At 44.3% G+C, this 19403-nt stretch overlaps 1 pseudogene; it reads right to left on the bottom strand.

Moving 5' to 3' along the window:
* LOC133752247 (elongation factor 1-alpha, somatic form-like) overlaps positions 1 to 2708 on the bottom strand; it is a 101396-nt pseudogene extending 98688 nt beyond the window's left edge.
* Between the last annotated feature and the right edge of the window lie 16695 nt (positions 2709 to 19403).

Raw genomic sequence — 19403 nt, 5'->3', positions numbered from 1 at the left:
TGGGAACATCACACACAGCAGCAGGGGAGGAGTTCGGGGCTGGCTCTGCTAGGTGCAAGTCCGTCTCTGTACCTCCAGCCTCCCTTTTCCTCAAGGTGTTTCATAGGGTGAAGCTTCCAGGTTACCTATTCATTTTCTGATGGTTGTGCCTTCTTAGAGATCCTTTCCTTATGCTTTTGCCCAATTTTCTAGTTTCTCAGCAGTCAGGGACATAGGTTGAAATCGTTAGATTTAGGTGAGAATGAGCAATTTCTCTCAAGTTTTAACATTCTGGGGGTGGGGGGTGGGGAACTTGTATGTTAAAATAATTGTTGACTTTCTGGATTCGCCGTGAGGGAATCACAGGAAAAATAATGCTAGTCATTTAGTTCCACATGATTTTTCCCAATTGTCACTATTATTATCCACCATTCCTGTGTACATGCACAAATATGAAGATCCCATAGAGGTCCCCACAACTTGAGAAAGGTAACTGGAAACTCTTCTGAGCAAGAGTGAGGTTGGGTCATCATTTCTAACCCAAGAAGGGAAACACAGCAAGCAGTAACTTGCCATCAGGACAGAAAATTCCCCAGGTAGGGAGCTGTCAGACTAAAATAAAAATAATTACCCTTATATGTGTGATTTAAAATATCTATCAGCATCCCTGCTCCTTTAAATAGTAATTAAAGAGCTGCACATGCTTCTTGTCTAATGCATACACTCAGAAAATAGAAAGTGAAGTCTTTGAACGGAGACATGTGCTGAGAAAGAGGAAAGTGAGATCAAGGCAGGAGGTCCCTGCGTGTGCTCTGGCCCAGCGCCGTGGCAGGGGTCGGGAAGGCTGGCGTGTGAGGGCTGCAGGGATGTCAGTCTTAGAAGATGCTGGGTCTCGCAGGCAATGAGATTCAGTGCCCACATCTCAACAGGTGGGTGGGCTCCAGCTAGGAAAAAGTATTTAAACCCTTGTGCTTAGCACAGGAACTGGGACAGCGTGCACCAATAGATGGAGCCATGCAAAAAGTAACTACATGGAGATGAGAGAAAAAAAAAAAAAGCAGGGTAATGAGGGGCCAAAAAGACAGGAAATGTCATTTCCGAATGGCTTAATATCCAACTGGGAAACTGTGAGTGCTCTGAAATCAAATGGCTCAGTGGAGAAAAGCTAACCTGGCGCTCAAAAGGGCAGAGGGCTTCTAGTCGCACTGTTACTTAGCCGAAATGGAAGCTGTTCCTACTGATAATGAATTCGATGGAGGACAGCAACTTAAGCTAAAAGTTGTGGCCCTGGATATCCGTGGTTTGGTTTCCTGAGCCTGTCTCTTTCTGGTTGACGCACAATCTTTTTCTCTCTCGCTCTATCCCAGCCTAACTTCTGCAGAGTAGAGTTTCATTCTACTTGGGACCCAAATTGGGTCCCTGTCTTGCAACTTTATTGAAGCAATGCAGCCAAAATCGTCGACTTGTTACTGGGCTGTTGCTTGATATATATGGTGTGTGTGTCTGTTTTTCTCTAGATGTCATGTTATATTTATGTTCTTAAGCATATGGGATAATGATGAATATGTAAACGTATACCCTACTGTTTGTCAGTTACCACATGTGCACTTTTGAATTTTCCTTGTTTATTTTCTGCATTTACTTGTAAGTACTTTTATAACTATAGCCTTCTATTCCATTGAGTGTTTATACTACACACATTCCTAATTGTCAAGAATACGCACGATCTCTGATGTAGCACTAAGGTAAATAGTATTGTGATAAAGTACGGAATATTCTAATTCGTATTATTTTTACTATATATTCACACAAATGGGAGTGGGGGTAAGTGGGCTGCTGAGTAAGATACTGCAGAGACCAGCTCCCCAAGGAGGCAGCAACTCAAACAACTGTTCACACACCAGGCCACCTTCAGAAAAGCTGCAGAAGCCAGCTGAGAGGCTACAACGCCTCGTTTCAGTGTAATAATAAGAAAGGATGCAGGGCAGCCGGAAGGCAGGCAGGAGTTGCACGTATCACCCCTCCTGCAGCTCCAGGTGCTGCAGCGTGGAGGAGGAAATGCCTTCTGCTTGGGGGAAGGAGAGGGGACCAAATCCGGTGCCAGGACCCCCCATGCTGGAATTCAGAACAGACAGGGCCCATGGCCACTGCCTCAAGTCTGTGCCCGTAGACTGAGTATTTAGAGCCCTTGTAGTCGAGTAACTTCTGCCACCTCTCCCTGAATGACATCTTTGGTTTAGGACTGTGCCTTGGAGCTCAAAGCCCTGCCCACTTCCTAGAGACCCGGCAAAGGCTACTACTCACCAGCCAGCGCTTGCCGACTCAGCCTCAGGACTGCCCTGGCGTTGGACAGAGACCTGCACTCTGGTGGAACAGACTTGTCCCAGTGTGTGTCACTGATACAGGCAGGCAGATCGGATTAAATTAACTAGATTCATGAGCTGGAAAACCATGCCCCACCACCCCCTGCATCTCACATCCCTGCCTGATCTTACTGTATATGCCCACCTGTAATTAGACTGTGTAGACACTCCTCTTTGGAAATGAATAAAAGACATGGAGAGCTGGGGCTGCCCCGGCTCACCCCCACGCCTCTTGGCTGCCTCCGGTGTCTGCTTGCCCTTGTGGCTGCTCTCCTGCCGACATGCTCTCTCTATTGCAGCCTCTGGGCTACTCCCTGGAATCAGTTTAAATTTCTGACTCCTTTCTCTTAATAAAGCCTTTACCATTCTGGGTGTTTTTCTTACTCTAAATAAATGTTAAACCACACCAGGTCATCTGTTTCATTTACAAATAGCTGATATTTAGAATTCTTATCTAAATATATGACAAGGACCCTCAAGATATTAATCTCAGAATAATTAATAATTTTACAATAAAGGAAAGCAATTTCATCACCACTAGCTTCATGCACACCCAAGACTTCATAGGGCCCAGTGTCTCTGAAACCCAGGTGTTGTTACAAACCCTCTCCTGCTGGACATTAAAGGAACCAGTTGGAGGGAATGCTACAGACTCCCTCCGACTTGTTATCAAAGGGCCAGGTGGGTCTAAAAAAAAACCACACTGACTTTAGAAAGGCACCTGCCATAAAGGCCAGCTCACATAACAAGGATAATTGCATGCTCCCTGATTTGCCTTTAAGCTGTGATTTACTCCTTCCTGTATCATAAGACTATCTTACCCTGCAGTTGTGATTTGCTAATCCCTAAGCCCCCAGCCCACCTCCTGCTGCCTTGCTAAATTTAGGGTGTAGAAGTAGGGAAAGACAAAGGATCGGGGCTTGACCCTTGAGACAGGAGTCCTCAAGCCTGCATGCTGCATGTGCAAATAAACTGTGAGCTATAAAAAATTAGTCGAGCTCTTGTGCTTAGCACAGGAACTGAGCAGCATGCACCAATAGACAGAGCCATTCAAAAACTAACCACATGGAGATGAGAGGGCAAATGAGGGGTCAAAAACAAATGATGAGATGGACTTGCTGCAGAGTATCATGTCCAGCCACCCGTGGGCCTGGTGTGTACCTATCAGACTGCACAAGGCACAGAACTGTGCAACGCAGGTGTGACTAGGCCTGCTGAGAGACCTGCTCTACCTGTGACCAGAGAAAAGAGCCGTGGAAGCCATGGGGTTCTTGTCTTCTCCCAAGAAAGAATTCAGGCGGTTGACAGAGAGTGGAGTGACAAAGTTTGATTGAAGACAGGGCATCCGTCAGAATGGAAGGGACAGATAGAGTGTGCACAGTCTCTCGGACTGGGGAAGAGTGAGATTATGTGCTTGAATGGAGAGAATACAGCTGGGCAGGCCAGGCAGGCAGCTCAGCAGAGAGCAGAGGGCTGAGCACGGGGTCTCTGTTTGGATTCCCAGTTTTTAAAGGAGCCCCTTTGCTGCCTCCCTCTTCTTCTCCAGGACAAAGGATGGGGAGCTCTGGTGGAAGGGTTTGTTGGGTGAAAATACGAAAAAATCCTTTCCAAGTTTACCACTGAGGTTGTCAGATAGGGGAAGCCTTGCTGGTGTCAGCCAAGGGGCTTCTCTCTAGGGTGCCCACCTTAGACGTTTTTTTGGCCAGGTAGAAGGGGCAGGCGCCTGGAAGGTTATCAGGGTCTGGGCAGATAATTGAAATGCGGATGCTGGATGCTGGATGTCAGTTTCCTTAGGCCCTTCTCACACACACAGGCTAACTTCCCGACCAGCAGGAGACAGCTCCTAACAGTCCCTGTCCTGTCTCAGGACTAAGCGGAGTTCCATGGCCCTGGTAGAGCAGTCGTTTACCATAGCCAGCATCACCAGTGGCTAGCGTGAGTGTCACTGGGCAGTGAGTCCACTTCAGCAGCAAACAGACCATAGGATGTTGGGCTTTGGTCCTACCCCCGACTGCACTGATCTCAGTGGAAAGTGGGATCATGGCATCGTGGTGTTGGTAAACAAGACCTGATCTTACCCCAACCGCTGGAAGAGGCTCATAGGGATAGACTAATGCTTTTTAGGTCCTTTCCCAGTTCATTCAGAGCAACACACCAAATGAGACTAGACTGAACTTGGGGATTACTGTAGGACTAAAAAAGTGAAAAAAAAAGTCCTGCTTTCTTTTTTTAAACATTGTTTATTTGAAAGTCAGAGAGAAAGTTATGCAGAGAAAGGAGAGGCAGAGAGAGAGAGAGAGAGGGAGAGGTCTTCCATCCGCTGGTCCACTCCCCAGTTGGCCACAACTTCCGGAGCTGCACCGGTCCAAAGCCAGGAGCCAGGAGCTTCTTCCAGGTCTCCCAGGTGAGTGCAGGGGCCGAAGGACTTGGGCCATCTTCTACTGCTTTCCCAGGCCACAGCAGAGAGCTGGATCAGAAGTGGAGCAGCTGGAACTCTAACCAGCATCCATATAGGATGCCAGCACTGCAGGTGGAAGCTTAACCCGCTACGCCACAGTGCTGGCCCCATCCCTCTTTCTCACTCTATCTCCCTCCATCTCTTTCTGTAGCTCTGCATTTCAAATAAATAAATAAATACCTCTTTTTTAAAACTTGGGGGGAAAAACTCAGTAGCAGACCTGTGATAAATCTCAATTTAGGGTGCAATCCAATGCATCATTAACAGAAGTTTTTGTAGACTAACAGGGAATAAGCAGGTTGCTTAGGATGTCTAGCTGGACACTCACCAATGAAACCAGACAACTATAACAATCCTTCAATGTGCAGATTATGTCAAAAAACAATAATCATCAAGACTTTCCAGGGGGCCGGCGCCACGGCTCACTAGGCTAATCCTCCAACTGTGGCGCCGTCACCCTGGGTTCTAGTCCCGGTCGGGGCTCCAGATTCTGTCCCAGTTGCTCCTCTTCCTGTCCAGCTCTCTGCTGTGGCCCAGGAGTGCAGTGGAGGATGGCCCAAGTGCTTGGGCCCTGTACCCGCATGGGAGACCAGGAGAAGCACCTGGCTCCTGGCTTCAGATCAGCGCGGTGCACCGGCTGCAGCAGCCATTGGGGAGTGAACCAACGGCAAAGGAAGACCTTTCTCTCTGTCTCTCTCTCTCACTGTCCACTCAGCCTGTCAAAAAAAAAAAAAAAGAAAGAAAAAAGAAAAAAGACTTTCCAGGGGAAAACGACCTCACTGAAATAACAGAATAAGGTGCCAGAACCCAGCCATCTAGGAATTGAAGACTCCAAATGTTCCAGATGAAGATTTCAAAATATCTGTTTTAAGGAAACACAACAAATGTCAAGAGAATGCAGAGAAATTATTTAATACTCTAAAAGAGAAACTTGACAAGGAAACAGAAGCAATTAAAATAAACAGGCTTAAATCCTTAGACTGGGCCGTACACAGAGATATAAAAGCATAAAGCTTCCCAGACCTAGGAAGCTATGACGATTCAGGTACTGGAAGCTTGGAGGTCAAAGGCAGACTGAGCCTGAGCAAGTCTACCCCAAGATATATTATAATCAAGCACTCCAAGGTTAATTTAAAGAGCAGTTTCCCAAAACAGCAACAGAAATGAAGCAAAAATAAAACATAAAGGGATCCCAGTTCACCTGACCGTAGACTTCTCAGCAGAAGCCTTGCAGGCCAGGAGGGATGAGCTATTCACAGAACTGAAGGAAAAATCAAAACTACCAGCCAAGAACGCACCTTGAGAAAAGCTACCCTTCAGAGAGCAGGGAGAGATAAAAACATTCCGAGAAAAACAGAAGCTGAAAGAATTCGTCATCACCAAGACTGTCTTTAAAAGAAAGGTTAAAGGGACTTCTTCAAACTGAAGGGAGGCGATGCTAATGAGTAAGAAGAAAATTTCTGAAACTGGTATAGTCACTGGTAAGAATTACTATACAAATTCAGAATGCTGTAACATTGTGAACATTTTAAACCATTCATAACTCTATGGGACGACTGAAACAGAAAACATAATAATAAATATATTAGAAGTTTTAAGAACTAGGCAATATAGAAAGAAGTACAGGGGGATATCAAAATTTCAAAATATGGGATAGGAATGGAGTGCAAGGGTAGAGTTCTTTCTTGGCATTTACTGCCTCTCTCTTTCTCTTTCACATCTATGTTAAGTTACTATCACTTAAAAATAGTTATGAACAAAAGAAAATTTTGTAACCTTCTTACTAATCGTAAGCAAAAAACTATAGTACGCTTACCAAAATTAATAAGCAAGGGATCAAAGCACAGTATTAGAGAAAATCACTTAACCACACAATAAGATTGTAAGCAAAACAGAAAACAAGAAATGAGAATAAAATATAAAACACATACCAAAGTGGCAGTAAAGTGACCTTCCTGTCAATATTGACCTTAAGTGTAAATGGATCAAATTCTCCAAATAAAAGACAAATGAACTAAATAGATAAGATAAAAACAAGGCCTAACTGTACACAGGGTACAAGAAAGTCACTTCACCATGAAGGACACACATAAACTGGAAGTGAAAGGATGGACTGAGACATGTTATGCAAATGCAGCACAAAAGAAAGCAGGAGTAGCATACTTCTTTCAGATAAAGTAGATTTTAAATCAAAACAGTAAAAAAAGCAATAAGGAAAGTCATAATGTCATTCAGTCCAGCAAGATGAATTAACAGTTGTAAAAATATATGCATACAGTATCAGAAAATCCAAGTACAAGTATTGATAAACTGAAAAAAAAGTAGACTTTAACACATGAACAGTGAGGGTTTTCACATCCACTTTCAAAAATGGACAGATCATACAGTCAGAAAATCAACAAAGGGAGAGCGAAATGAACTTATGTTCTATGTCTGTATGCTAACGTACTTGGGAAAGCAGCAGACGATGGCCCACGTGTTTGGACACCTGACACCCACATGGGAGACCCATGGAGTTCTAAGCTCCTGGCTTTGGCCTGGCCCAGCTCCAGCTGCTGTGGCCATTTGGGAAGTGAATGAGTGGATGGAAGGTTTATCCCTGTTTCTGTCTCTCCCTGTCTCTCTAACTCTATCTTTCAAATAAACAAAATGAATCTTAAAAAAAAAAAAAAAAGGAATCAGAGATAATCTATTTGGGTCACTTTGACAGAATGCTTCACACAGAGCCTTTCTTCGCCAATGTGTAGGCGTCTTGCAGTAAAGAAAGGATCAGAAAAGAAATGAATGCCTTTTTTTAGAATAATTATCTAAGGTTATTAACATAAAAAGAAATGTCAATGTCATGTGAATGTCAGATTGGACTTCATGACATTGAGAAGAAATTTGTGTTGATGCTTGTTGTGGTGAGTTCTATTTAATTCAAGAGAATGTTCTAGTTAATTCAAGAGAATGACCCACAGCCCAAAGTTCCTAAAGAGATAAGCTGAAATTTAGATATAAACTCTTTGCCCACCTTGTCCTTTGCTACAATGCTCTTGCTGTCACCAACTAAAAAGAGCACCATAGACAATGCTTATTCACTATGCAGCCAAAGAAGAATGGGTAGAGGAAGGCCCACTGATGTTTGGCTAAAGTCTGAATCAGCAGAAGGTTTTTGTTTTTGTTTTTTTTTGTTTGTTTGTTTGTTTTGACAGGCAGAGCCAGATAGTGAGAGAGAGAGAGAGAGAGAGAGAGACAGAGAGAAAGATCTTCCTTTTTCCGTTGGTTCACCCCCAAAGTGGCCACTACAGCTGGTGCATTGCGGCTGGCGCGCTGCGCTGATCCGAAGCCAGGAGGCAGGTGCCTCCTCCCGGTCTCCCATGCGAGTGCAGAGCCCAAGCACTTGGGCCATCCTCCTCTGCCTTCCCAGGCCACAGCAGAGAGCTGGCCTGGAAGAGGAGCAACCGGGACAGAATCCAGCGCCCCGACTGGGACTAGAACCCGGGGTGCTGGTGCCACAGGCGGAGGATTAGCCTAGTGAGCCGCGGTGCCGTCCTCAGCAGAAGTTTTGAGTCACAAGGACTGAGGGCTGAACCTTGAACTTGGGAGTGGGTGGAATGTCTTGAGGGAGCCAAGAAAGGAGGAACAGCAGATGGGCAGGGCAAGGACGGATGAGGGTCTGAGTTGCAGAGATTTAAGGGCATGAAGATTGCATCACAGAATTTTGGGAAAGAATTTTTTGAGGCACCCACTAACCATGATCCACACTTAGCCCTGGGTAGTTCCTTCCCGCAATGAATCTGTACCTGTCCGTGTCATTCCTTCGGCTAATGAGCAGCGGTGGGCACTAAGTAAGCAGAGAACCGCTTACCATTAGGACTTGTCCTTTGGAATGTTTCTTCTTGGTGTCCAGTCGGCACGCTGGTAAGAAGTCCAAGCTAGATTACTGAGTGATTATAGGTCGTGTGGAAACATGCCTTGGATAAGGAAAGTCCATGTTGCATTGTGCATCCCCAGCTGAGCTAGATATAATATTATTACAAGCATAGCTACATAACTCAATCCAATAAACCCACAGCAATGAGAAAAAATGATGTATCATCATTTTTAACACTAAGTTTTGGAGTGGTTTCCAGCAGATGACTGAAATAAGAACTCACTGTGTCTGTAACACTTCATTCATTCTGTAGAGCAGTTTCTCTACACAGATTCAATATGGGCTTTACTTGATTAGGTATATTTTTATCAAAAACCTAATTGTCAGATAGATTTAATGTGATAAAAACTCCTATTCATAAAAATGTATTTTTATATAAGTTAATTTCTCTCAAAAACTGTAATAATAAGCATAAGTGAGACAAAAATCATGTACAATTTTAAAGTTTGTGATAAATTTGGAGGCTAGGAATAAATATTACAGTCTGTAGTCACATGTATGAATTAATTATCGGAATCCTTTCTCTATTGTTATCTTGGATTTCATTATGAAGTTTCCCTAGGACTCTACTCTAGCACAAATTAATCTGAGATGAATCCAGCACTAAACTACAGAATAAATTAATCTGAAATTAATGAGAGATAATCTTAATTTCAAATGACACTGATTGCTTTTGTGTGTTTACTATTTTTGTAAAAGCCAAAATGATAATCCTGTGGCTTATAAGTTTTAGAAAGACATTAGAAGTGTTTGTATTTTGATCTGGAATCGACAGGTTCCAATTTTTGGAGAGAGGAAGAGTCAATACTTTCCATTGTTTAATTCTGTATTTTCTGAGTTAGAGCCCTGCGCATCTGCAGGAGGTGTTAACTATACCCATTGCTTTCCAATGAGAGTTCTTTCGTTCAAAATTTCTCACAATTTACAGTACTTTAAAACAATGATTCCTTATATCAAAAATAGTTCATGCTCATGAAAAATCCATTTAAGTTAAAAATAAAATATTTCCTTCCTTTCCTGCTTAGTTTAATCAGGGCTTGATGGTCTTTGGAAACATATTAGAGCAAAAGGGTCCTCAAAGCTAGGATAGGGAGAGAGGCTCTGACTTCTTCCAGAAGCAAGGGACAATCCTTCTAGGTTTTTTAAAAAATATTTATTGTATTTATTTGGAAGGCAGAGTGAAAGAAAGGGAGGGAAGGGCAGAGAGAGAAAGAGGTCTTCCATCCACTGGTTCACTCCCCACATGGCTGCAATGGCCAGGCTGCACCAGGTTGAAGTCTGCCACATGGAACTCCATGCAGGTCTTCTATACGGGTAGTAGGGGTCTGAGTACTTGGGCCTTCTGCTGCTGCCTTCCCAGGCTCATAAGCAGGGAGATGGATTGGAAGCAGAGCAGCCGAGACTCGAGCTGGTGCTCTGATGTGGGATGCCAGCGTTACAGGTGGCAGCTTAACCCGCTGTGCCACAATGCCAGTCCCAAGGCCAGGTTGTATTTGTACATTTGGTAAGGAAGCAATGGATCTTCCAGTACAGTGATCCTTACTCTAGCCATGGCGAGCTGCATAACACTCCCCAAACCAGGTGGTGCATAAGCAGATCACTTGTTGAATTATCTGGAATTTAGTCCTTCCCTCTGACATGTTCCACGTGGCAAACACCTGCAGAAATGGAATGTTTTCTTATTAGGCTGAAGTCTACATGAGCACCTTCCCTCTGTAGAGAAACTGATGCAACGAACCAACTAATCTATGCTTTGATATTAGTTCTCCATCTGGCTTCTGTGTCTACCACTGTCTTGAAAGAGCTAACATGCACACCATTAGACTCAGTGCAGGTCTTCCAGGCTCCTCCATGTGATGTCTGTCAGCAGAAAGGCCTCTACGTAGAAACCTTCCCCCCTGGCTTATTTGACTCTATCCTTTCCTTTTTGTCCTTTAACTTCCCCCTTTTTCCATTTACAAAAAAAGGGAAAAGTTATCCCCCTAGCCAACTATCCTTTTCTCACTTTAAAAAATCGACCATGTTTTTGACCCATACTCTCTCTAGGCAATTACATGCTCATTATTTTCGGTCCACACTACTCTGCAGTAACACATCTCTGAATCTTATCACTAGTCTGGCCTCTCTGGATGACCATACCCAACTGCATATCAGTAACATTTATTTTACTATATTATTACCCAAGGGTAATTCGGAAATCAGTGTTTCCTTGCTCCAAAGATGTCCTTTTCCAGTTCCCAACTCAGTGAAGGGAACCATCACCCTTTTCATGGTGAAAGCCAGAAAAAATAGTTTGAGAGATGATCTTAATTGTAATGTCTCCTCTATCCTTATTTTTAACTACTAAATCCTATAGACTTGATATCCAAAATCTCTCTTTAGCATAGCCACTTTTATCCATCTCAGCAGCCACATTAACCCAACCTGTTCTTCCTTTCTCTTCTATTTCAATTTCCTTCTAACTGTTCACACTGCAAGCATGGCTGCTCTCCAATCTGCTGTACACACGTCTACCAAAATTATCTACATACAGAAGGAAAGTAATTATACCACTTCCCCAATTAAAGCACATGAGCGTTATCCTGTAGCTCTTAGGAGAAGAATTCAAAAAGCCTTCAGTCAGAGCTTAGCTGCTAAGTACTACTGAGTACTTACTAAGTACTGCTCTCCTGGAAGTTGGTTTTTTGTTGTTGTTGTTGTTGTTTTTTGTTTTTTTTTTTGACAGGCAGAGTGGATAGTGAGAGAGAGAGACAGAGAGAAGGATCTTCCTTTTTGCCGTTGGTTCACCCTCCAATGGCCGCTGCGGCCGGCTCATCGTGCTGGTCCGAAGCCAGGAGCCAGGTGCTTCTCCTGGTCTCCCATGCAGGTGCAGGGCCCAAGGACTTGGGCCATCCTCCACTGCCTTCCAGTGCCATAGCAGAGAGCTGGCCTGGAAGAGGGGCAACCGAGATAGAATCCAGCGCCCCAACCGGGACTAGAACCCGGTGTGCCGGCGCCGCAAGGTGGAGGATTAGCCTGTTAAGCCACGGTGCTGGCCCTGGAAGTTGTTTTTAAGGCTCAATTTCTAAATCTCCATCAACATCTTGAGTGTTAATTTAGATGACATGTGAGAAGCCTTTAGGAAAGTGTTTGGCACATACCAAATACTCCATAAATATTACCTGTCACCATCATTAGACATCAATACCCCTTGCACCCCGGCCTACCTATGACTTCACCTTGCACTGTTATTTCTCTTGTTTGCAGTACACTTGCCACTCTACTGTTCAGTCATTTCTTCCAACCAGCTTTGTCCTTCTGAAACTTCAGGCTTTTCCTGCCTGGGAAATCTTGTTCTCCATCTGACTCACATTCTTTCACACCAAGATTTCAACCCACCAGTTTCTTTCTCTGCACTAAGCTTTCTTGAGACCGAGTAAAAATTATCCACTAGAGGCAGTCCTCTGCAGCTGCTTTTGTAATGGGTGTGAGTGCTCCTGGCCACCCACTTCTCCAGAGAACTGATCTCGACTAATGGCTCTCAGATCACTTGGAGGCTTTGCTGACACTCATGTTTCTGGGTCCCAGGCCCAGTAGGTCTGGGAGATCCCTGTGAACTGTTTTCCACAAATTCCCAGTTCTGTTGATTCTGCATCCCTTGAGAATCACTCTCTTAGAGCAAGTGAAGTCCTCCTTGCCCAGGGGTTACAGTGGCAAATGCTGCCCATCCCTCCCCCGGGTGGCGGACCGTGATTGGCAGGGGGGAAGGGAATGACACCGTACTGCAAGGTGACCAAGTCAGAGATGCGATTCTTGCTCCAGAGCTCCCCCATCTCCGACCCCACGGTTCCTGTTGAGGCTGGACTCCACCGGAGACAGTCTTGCTCAGCTCCTGACTCTTCTCATACTGCTCTCCCCCAGATGCCTGTCTCCTTCCTGCTCTCCCTCAACAAGCAGGCAGGGACACCTGGCTCAGTCTCCCACTGAGAGAGGGAGAGGGAGGGGAGGGGGAGGGGGAGAGGGAGAGGAAGGGGGAGGGGGAGGGGGAGAGGAGGGGGAGAGGGAGGGGGAGGGGGAGAGGGAGAGGTAGGAGAACTCTCTGTACCCACAGGGGGAGGGAGGGAGAGAGAGAGAACTCTTTGTACCCACAGGGTCTACCCCATGGATTCAAGCAACCATGGATAGACAATATTAAAAAAAAAAGTAAGTTGCGTCTGTTTTGAACAGGTATAGAGATATTTTTCATGTCATTATTCCATAAGCAATACAGTAGAACAGTGATTTACAAGCATTTGCGTTGTATTAGGTCTGGTAAGGAGTCTAGAGATGATTGAAGGAAGTGGGAGAACGTGCATAGGTTATATGCAAATACTGCAGGGACTTGAGTGTCTGGGGATTTTGGTATTTCTAGGATCCTGGCACCAGTGCACTGTGGATGCTGAGGGAAGACTGTTCCACAGTGCAGACACGAAGAGAAGTGCAAGGGCAAAGTTATGAGCTTTCCCAGGACCGGAACAGGGACTTCCTCGGCCAAGGATTTCCAGGCGCCTTCTGGGGGAAGGGAGCATATTTTCCTTTGGATGTGTGAGCACAGAGAGCTACATCCTGTAAACATCTTAAAGTTTATCAGCATCATTTTTAACAAGCCTCAGAGCCCTGGGGTACCTGAGGCCTGTGAGCACTCGGCACTGCTCTGTCTCCGAGGTACTGGGCTGTCATTCCGTCTAATGAGACAATCTGTCCTTTACAGGACCTTACACCACCACACTCCATAAATTCTGCATCAGGCAGTGTGCAGCCTTCTCTTAATGGCCCCAGCAACTACCATTTCACTGTCTGGAATCTGCCAATATGAGATAATGTTGACAAACGGCACCGCTTTCTGCCAACAATAAAACTAGAGAGCAAACAGAGTTTAAAGGCTTCAACCGCCTTCTTGTCACAGCCGAGGCCAGAGGACAGAGACCTGGAAGAATGAAGAGGCCTTGGTGGCCGGTTTCTACAGAAGGGTTATGGGAGTCCATGTGCCCAGCTCTCTTCAGCTGGTCTTGTCTTTGCAAATCGGAGCTAATGGATTCACCTGCGAGCCTGGAGCAGGTGGCAGGGCCCTCCTCTGTGGGCCGACATGCCGGAGTCGAGGCAGGAGCCATCTGGGTGATGCTGAGGCTGGACCACAGGGCAGTCGGCAGGGCTCTCCGCAGCAGCTCCCTGTGCCTCAGAGTCTTCCTCATCAGCCGCGTCCTCATGCCTGATGTGACAATATGCACCTGGCTGCACAACAACGCAGGGATGTAGTGGACCAGGCCATCTGGCTGGTTGGTAAAAATAACAACACGGTGTGCACAGCGATCAGAAGTAAAAAGATAAATAAGTAGCTGATGCCCACCGTCTAGTTAAATGTATTTCCAGATTTACACACTTTTAACAACAGGGGGAGTTAGGTCTCTATGTTGTCTGTGGTTTTCATTGTGCTTGTTAACACCCTAATCCCTTTTTGATTTCAACTTGTAATTCCACAAGTGGAATTTGCACATGAGTCTTGTTACCAGTACCTTTTATAGTTACTGAGTTAGTTAAGGAGAAATGTGGCTGATGAACTCACAGGAGAGTTCTGGGATATCGCTGTTCTCGCAGCGCTGCGGGAGGAAGAGCCTGTAGGATCCCAGCCTGTCTTTCAGTCCTGGCCCCCCCTCTGAAACACCGCACAGCTTCTTCCCAACTCCAGCTCTTCCTGAAGAAAGCAAATTCCTTCATAATCAGTCTTCGGGGGGGGGGGGCATTATTGTGTGCTGATTAATGCGACTCCACGTTTCGTGGAGGGTCTTCCAATCGGAATATTTGTCCACAGGCATTCCTTCTTCCCATCGCCCTAGCACAACATCTGAAGACCCAAATATGCCCCATGAGTTTCAGTTCACATGAAATAACTGTATACAGTGGAAACATTTTATCATTGGATTTGAAGTATAGATAGAACATGGTTCCATTATCAAGTCCTGGACACTTTTTGACTAATATTGAATATTGAATTTGGAAAGTCCTACACAATGGTTGCTAATATAGAGAATCCTGTACTAAACATGTGACAGCTCACATTGGTCATGGGAAAAGATACATATGAAATCTCACTGCCCATCCCTTTTCACACTAGCATGCGAGTACCTGGTACTTGGTTAAAGCAAAAAAAAAACTTTTGTACAGTGGAGTCAAGATCTGCTACTGGCCCCATAAAAGGAGGAAGCATTAGCTGACTGGTGTTCTGTTTCAAAAAACTTAATTAAATTCTTTAGGAAATAGCAGTTTTGCTCCAAGATTGGTGAACTAAGAGGAGAATGCAAACTATGTTTCTTAAAAGGTAGTTTTCCTTCTCAGCCTTCTTTGTCCAAATCAACCCTACCCCCAAACCCCAATCTTTTTTTTTTTTTTTTTTTTTTTTTGCTAGATTTTAGCTGGAAGGACAAGATCATAGTTGGTAGGGCAAGTCTGAGCAGCTGTTACTTGTCGCAGCTGAGCAGAGCAGTCAACTATGCACCTTCTAAGAGGACGACCAGGAAATCGTCTGAGACATCTCCTCTTTGGAGAAGGTTTGAGTCACTCCAGTGCCGTTGCTATGACCTACGGGTGTCACTGCCAACTCTTGGTCCGTCCTTCCTCACACGTCTGTGTTTCTTCCTGAATCCTTGTATGCAAGCATGTGTGCTTACTGTTAAGGGTTTTCTCCCAGGGAACTTTCTCAGTGTGCTAAGTAGAACTAAAATATTTATCTCAGTAGCTTTTCTATCACCATTTCGGGCAGTTTATAGAGGCTGACTTGTGCTTTAACGTTATACTATAAACGTTACCATGTTAAATATGATCCCAACAAATTACATTTTAATTTACAATTTTTGCACACAGCGATCCAAGATGATAAACAATAATTTCCTATCATGTGAACAGAAAGTGGAGTCGTTATAACAAGTGTTATGTAAAGGGCTTGTCTTCCGGAATGCTGGCGATTTTTCCTGAGTGTTCTCTCTGAACCCAGTCATGACAGTAAATGTTACATAAGGAAGCTGCAGCTCGCTTCTGGAAGTCCATCTTGCTTATTTTCTCTCAATGTTATTATCATACTTTTTTTTATTGTAAATGAGTGCCTTTTCAGATAATGGCTTTTTATCGAACAAGATACACTTCTCTTGTCCTCCCGTTAATGGCAGATCTTCTCACCAGCCCGAAAACAGCTGAGCATGTGGCAATTTGTGTCTGGCGGAGTAAATGTTCCTCATCCACACCCCCTCCCGGCCTCTGAGTGGGGCCAGTGCATGGGAGCCCCCATTACTTTCGTCATTTGCAAGGTTCACTTTATTGGAAAATAGAGAGCTGGTAGAATTTGTGTGGGGGGCGATTCTTCTTTCTCGAGAGGATGATAGCAGGACTGAAATTATGGAAGCATAAAAGCTGCAGGTTTTCTATAATGGGCACTGCTCAGTATTATTAATGACTGTGCACCAGGCACTTTTATGTTGGCAATGGGCTTCAATCATTTTTATCACGTAATAGCTGTAGAGGCTCAGTGAGCTCTTCAATCTCTTCAGAAGATTGGATCCCAGCAACATGTAGAGCTTTAAGGCTGGGAGGAAAGTCCCGGTGCTCATTCAAGAAATGTTCTTGAATTAATAATTCAAGAAATGCTTTATACACACATGCACACATGTAGCAGTATATATCAGTAGGGATATGCCAGTGAGATAAGCACAGGGTCCTGAATTATCTCATTTAATCTTTCCCCCTGTCCTGTAGGAAAAGCTAAGGGATCTATCACAGAGATAATAAGTCGCTGAGCCTAGAGTCAAAGAGACATGTTGATCTCAAAGTTCACACTCTGATGAGAGACCACAGGCAACAGGCAAGAGGTTGCTCTGTACTCCCTCATCCAACTCCTCTCCTGTGTGGTTCCTGACCCAGAGGCCCAGACTCAGCACCAGTGAGGAAGGCAGAAAATGGTCCCAGGCAAACAGGAGCTGGAGGCGGGACATGTAGGGAAAAAGGAGGAAGGTGGGAACTCAGGGCCAAAGCGAGATTTATTCTCAGAGGTGACCAACTGCCTGCAAGCACACAGAGGGCTGGGTCCTCCAGTAGGCGGGGCCTTATATATCTTCTTTGGGACTAAGGGTCTGGAGGTGGGGTGGGGTGGGGTGATGGAGATGAGTTTCTCCAAACAGGTTTTTCAAGTTTGGAGCAGGCTAGCAAACCTAGAAAGGAGTGCAGGGGTGGGGTGGGGAACAACGTAGAGTACGCCACTGAATTGGCCTCTTGAAAGGATGCAGGGGTGAGGGAGGGGTCGATTCCGAGTTTATCTATTTTTGGGCGAGGAGCTAGAATGCCCTTATGTCCTTGTTTCATCAGGACCCACAGTCTCATGTCCAGTGCCCTCCCTGCTGCCACCAAGCATCCCCAGCCAGGGCTGCTGCATTCCAGAACCTAGAAACCAAGAGGAGGAGAAAAGTTAGTAAAGACTGGAATTAATCGTTTAGGAAACCCAAAGAAACAAGACTGAGAGGTGTTCAATTTAAGAGCTAGTTTTGGGAAACACTAGTAAGCAGATCAAGCTTTGACAGCTGAAGAAGGACAAAGCATTGTGAGCCAGAAGAGAGACACAGCCATTGATTTGGAGAGGATTAAGCAGTTAATTAGAAAAAGTAAAAAAAAAAAAAAAAGCCCACTGAGTTTAACTCACTGAACGTGTTTTAAATCTTACGGAAATAGTTAACATCTGAACTAATGCTAATTAAATACCTCAAAGACAAAAGCAGCAGAGAGCCTTGAATGATAACTTACAGGGGAGAAAGAAAATTAGGGATTCAGGAGTCATTATGCTGTCACTACTCACCTGGCAAATGTCATCAAGTCTTTAGAATGTAATGCATTCCTAATTTGTGAGTTTCTTTGAAACTGTTTACACAGATCCTGAATGCTTCTGATTTGCCACAAACTGGTAAGTACTTGGTAGGAACTAGCACATGGAATACCCACAGTATTACTGAAGTTGGAAAAGACCCCCTAAAATTTACACTAAAATGTGGCCCCTTAAAGTTCCCTGGGTGCCACATGTGCTACCGGAATTTGGGGTGCCTTACGATTTCACCATGGGCTTATTACTAAATCCCCAAGAGGGTTCTTGCCTAATATTTAGAGAAGAATTCTAAATACTGGCACAGATAAACAAGGCAGAATGGTACATTTTAAGCTTTTATTTAGTGAGAAAGATGCATAGGAGAGTGAGAGCTTTATTTAGGGGAGAGAGGTGAAAAGGGGTTCATACCGAGCACCAGGAACCAGCCACGTGGATGAGCATCTAGGCCTGTATCTGGGCCAGGAAGCCTAGAGCACATGGCCCGAAGGCCATGCGCCCTGGAGGCACAGGGCTACAGCAAGTCCCCTTCTGACAAGAGGCCAGGGAAGAAGAGCAGGCCAGGCCAACACCGTGTCCCGGCTTTTAACCCACTTCCCAAGGGGAAGGTGTGGCCAGGTAGGGGCATGAGGTCACACAGGGGCGTGGTAAAGGCGTGGTCTTCCAGTCCACATGTCTAATCAATTTTAGCCTGTATACCTGCCTACTTCACTATGAGGCGGGGCCCATTTTCATTCCTTTTCTTACAGATGGGGCCCAGGTTAAGCTTTTCTATAATATGAGACAGTTAGTGAGCAGTGTAACTGGATTTCTAAACCACACCTGCTGTGTTTAAGAGCCTCCCTTTTGATTGAACCTTAAGGTCCTTCCAAAACATCAATTTTAACAGAATACAGAATTCTATATGAAAAATATAATATAGGTAATAAGGTTACCAATAATTGTCCCTAATGAAAAACATTTTTAAACACTGAAAACAATCTTAAATTAAACATCAGTATATCAATTATAGCTATGTGACTAAAGTGCTGTGATCAACTGTGGTGGTTTCAGTAATAACAGGAAATGTATTACATTAACAAGTCAAGGGAGAAAAAATCATGAGTCATATTGATTAATGTCAAAAGAAGTTATTTATAAAATGTATCTTCTATTCTGATTTAAAACTAAACCTTATTTTTATGGTTCTCCATGTTAAAATATTGAATTTTTATTAAAAGTAAAAACAAAAAAAGATTGTAAACTGTCCCCTTTATTATTTATATTGTTTTATAAGTTCTAGTCAATACAATAAGATGAGAAAAAAGATATTTGGATATTTGAAAGTTGCAATCACATGGTGTAATCCCATGCAAGTTATCATTGTTAAAAAGTCGTAGAGAATCAAGGTGATAATGGCCAAAAATTTAAAGGACAGTTTAGAAAGTAGGGTAAGCTAAAAGGACTATCAAAGTAACTCTATGTATCTGTGCTCATTTCCTAAATTTTTACTGAATTTGTTTTTGCTGTCAGTTTAATTGTTCTATATGGATATTAATTTTAATTTCCATTCGTATCTCCTTTTGTTTTATGTTTGATGAAATTCTCCTCTACCAGAAAAACTTCTCAAGGCCCTGGTGCAACTACCACCTCCTCCTTCCGAACATATAGGCAGATCCTGTTAATCCGTCGTGGAGCCTCTCCCCCAGTCTGGTGTGCTCTCCCACTATTTATCTGTAGAACTACACTACCCGAATGAAACTAACGTGTGGGCTGGCACCGCGGCTCAATAGGCTAATCCTCTGCCTGTGGCGCCGGCACTCCGGGTTCTTGTCC

This window comes from Lepus europaeus, chromosome 2 (genome assembly GCF_033115175.1).
Source record: "Lepus europaeus isolate LE1 chromosome 2, mLepTim1.pri, whole genome shotgun sequence".
NCBI classification, from domain to species: domain Eukaryota; kingdom Metazoa; phylum Chordata; class Mammalia; order Lagomorpha; family Leporidae; genus Lepus; species Lepus europaeus.
The sequence above is the reverse complement of the archived record's forward strand: the minus strand, read 5'-3'. Positions and strand labels throughout refer to the sequence as shown.